Source organism: Lissotriton vulgaris, unplaced genomic scaffold (genome assembly GCF_964263255.1).
Source record: "Lissotriton vulgaris unplaced genomic scaffold, aLisVul1.2 SCAFFOLD_6650, whole genome shotgun sequence".
Taxonomy (NCBI): domain Eukaryota; kingdom Metazoa; phylum Chordata; class Amphibia; order Caudata; family Salamandridae; genus Lissotriton; species Lissotriton vulgaris.
Window position 1 is genome coordinate 79,570 of NW_028255519.1, and position 2,466 is coordinate 82,035.

Consider the following 2,466-nt stretch of genomic DNA (forward strand, 5'->3'; position numbering starts at 1 on the left):
AAGGAGTTTGTCGCAGCAACATGATAACCCCATACTCGTCTGTAAGAAGTGCGCTCCGAGGCAGGTATCCGATCATTTTTGTGAATCAAGGAAGGGCCAATATCTGCTATGTACATTTGTTAAAATAAAACAGTCAAATCCCAGTATACTGTTCTGGAGGTTCAGTCCCAGCGACATTATCTGTAACTGAACGCAGACACCCTAGGAAGCATGTGCTTTTAAGACAAGTTGCGTTTACTCACCTGAAGGTGACATGCTTCATCATTGGGCTATACTCCTCACCAGGCCGGCGCTACAATGCCTGGTGGGCACCACAAGAGGGCACTTTGTCGGAGATCTTTTAATAAATACTCCAGATGAGCATAGTAGGACAGAGGATGTTGTGTCATAAGATGTGAGATTGATGAAAGTCTGAATATAAGATCAACTATCGACCAGTTGCCGCAATATAGTTAATGTGATCTTCCTGGTCCATGTTGAGATTAAAAACAGTGGCAGAGAAATTGAGGAACTAATGGCCCCTATCACTGTGTAAAAGTGTTGATCACCTATGGACCTGCTGGTAAGCTGGAGTCTATACTTCAGGTCAACTTTTTTCATGCCTTGTGTAGTCATGGAGCAATCTGCTGGCATTTCATCAGGACCCAATATGGAGAAACTGGTAAATGTGGGCACTTCAGGCATGTAAAATAGAGTTGCCCGCTGTGGACTTTCTATGTAACTTAGTTATGAAGAACGCCTGCCTCGATATAGAGTTGTACATCAAGAAACTCCGCCGAGTAACTAGTAATAGATGCAGTGAACTTTAAATTGAGGTTGTTAATGGCATTGGCAAAAGCAGTTGCTTCTTCACAAGTTCCCTTTCCAGATGATGCATACGTCATCAATGTACCGCCAGTAGTGAATGATGTTAGTCCACCACTGGCGGTGGGTGACTCCAAGCACGTGCTCCTCCCACCAGGCCACATGTAAACATGAATAGCTGGGGAGCAAGCACGAACCCATCGCCACCCCACGTAGCTGTTGGTAAATTTCATTCTGGAATTGAGAAAAATTAGTACATGGACAGATGTCAATCATTTCCAAAAGCATTTGGTTATGGTCTCTTAAGCTCACATCCCTCTTACCCAAAAAGAATTCAGTGGCATGTATGCCTTGTGTATGATGAATGCTGGTATACAGCGACTCAATGTCCATCACAACAAATAAAAAGTCCGAACACCAGTCAACAGTTCTCACTTTAGTTAAAAAATCAGTGGTGTCCTTTAAATAAGATTGTAAACTTTTCATGTGTGGTTGGATGAAATAATCAACATACTTGGATAAATTCTCATTCATACTGCCGATGGCTGATATGATGGGGCGTCCAGGAACAGGGGAGACCAACTTATGCACTTTTGGCAGGAAATATAGAATCGGTGTGATAGGATGTTCCACACTTGAGAATTTGGATTCATCTTTCGATAACAAACCTTTTCTGTGCCAATTGTGAATCTTTTTGCGTGTTTTTCCTCGCTCCTCCTCATGATTATCTTAGTGCTTTTGGTGTAACATGTGGAATCTGAAAGATGTTTATCAGCTTCGTTTAAAAAATCCTTTTTAGACCATAAAACGGTATTCCCACCTTTATCTGAACTTTTGATAATTATTTCATGGTTGTTTTATAGTTTCTTGATTAGAAGATGGTATTGGTCATTGTTGTAGTTCGTCTGTTTCGATTTGCCCTGTATTTTTCTATTAAGATCTTTTAATTCCAGAATAATACAGTCGCTGAACACATCTACAGCATCTTTGGGCATTAGTGGCAGGAAGGGGGATTTAGGGTGAAATGGACTTGGCGCAGCTTTTGTAACATTGATCACTTGACTTATGGTCGGTGCTTGTTGCAAGTCATCTTCAAAGGCGAGATCGTACATAGATTGTAAATACGGAATGTCCCTCGTTTGTAGAGGATTCATAGGAGTATCCTTCCCCACTTCAGTGGATGTTTTATTTTTTGAGGATGAATGCAACTGAAAATATTTGATCAGTTTTATCTTCCGAATGAACTTAAATATGTTATGCGTGCTTGATTTTATGAAAAGTAATTCCTTGGACAGAATGTCAGTTCCAAAGAAAGGAGCTGTTCCTCGGCCTTAGTAAGTGTGACATCTGTCAAGTTGACCACTGTATTTTCCGTGGTACTGGTTATTTTTTCCAGTTTCTCCGCACATTGCCTCGTAATGTACCTCTGTTTATGTTTGCGCCTCCTGTCGCGCCTGCTCCTTTTGGTGCTTTTCCTTGCTGTGGCAGAGGTTGGCGGGGGCGCAAAGAGTACCTCCGGCAAACAGCTTTAGATCTTGTATGGATCAGGTCAGCAACTGGATGCAGGATAATTGCCTAAAGCTTAACGGGGACAAATCAGAGGTTATGTTACTGGGGGCTAACCCGGGCATTTGGTCCAACCTCTGGTGGCCAGACAGCCTA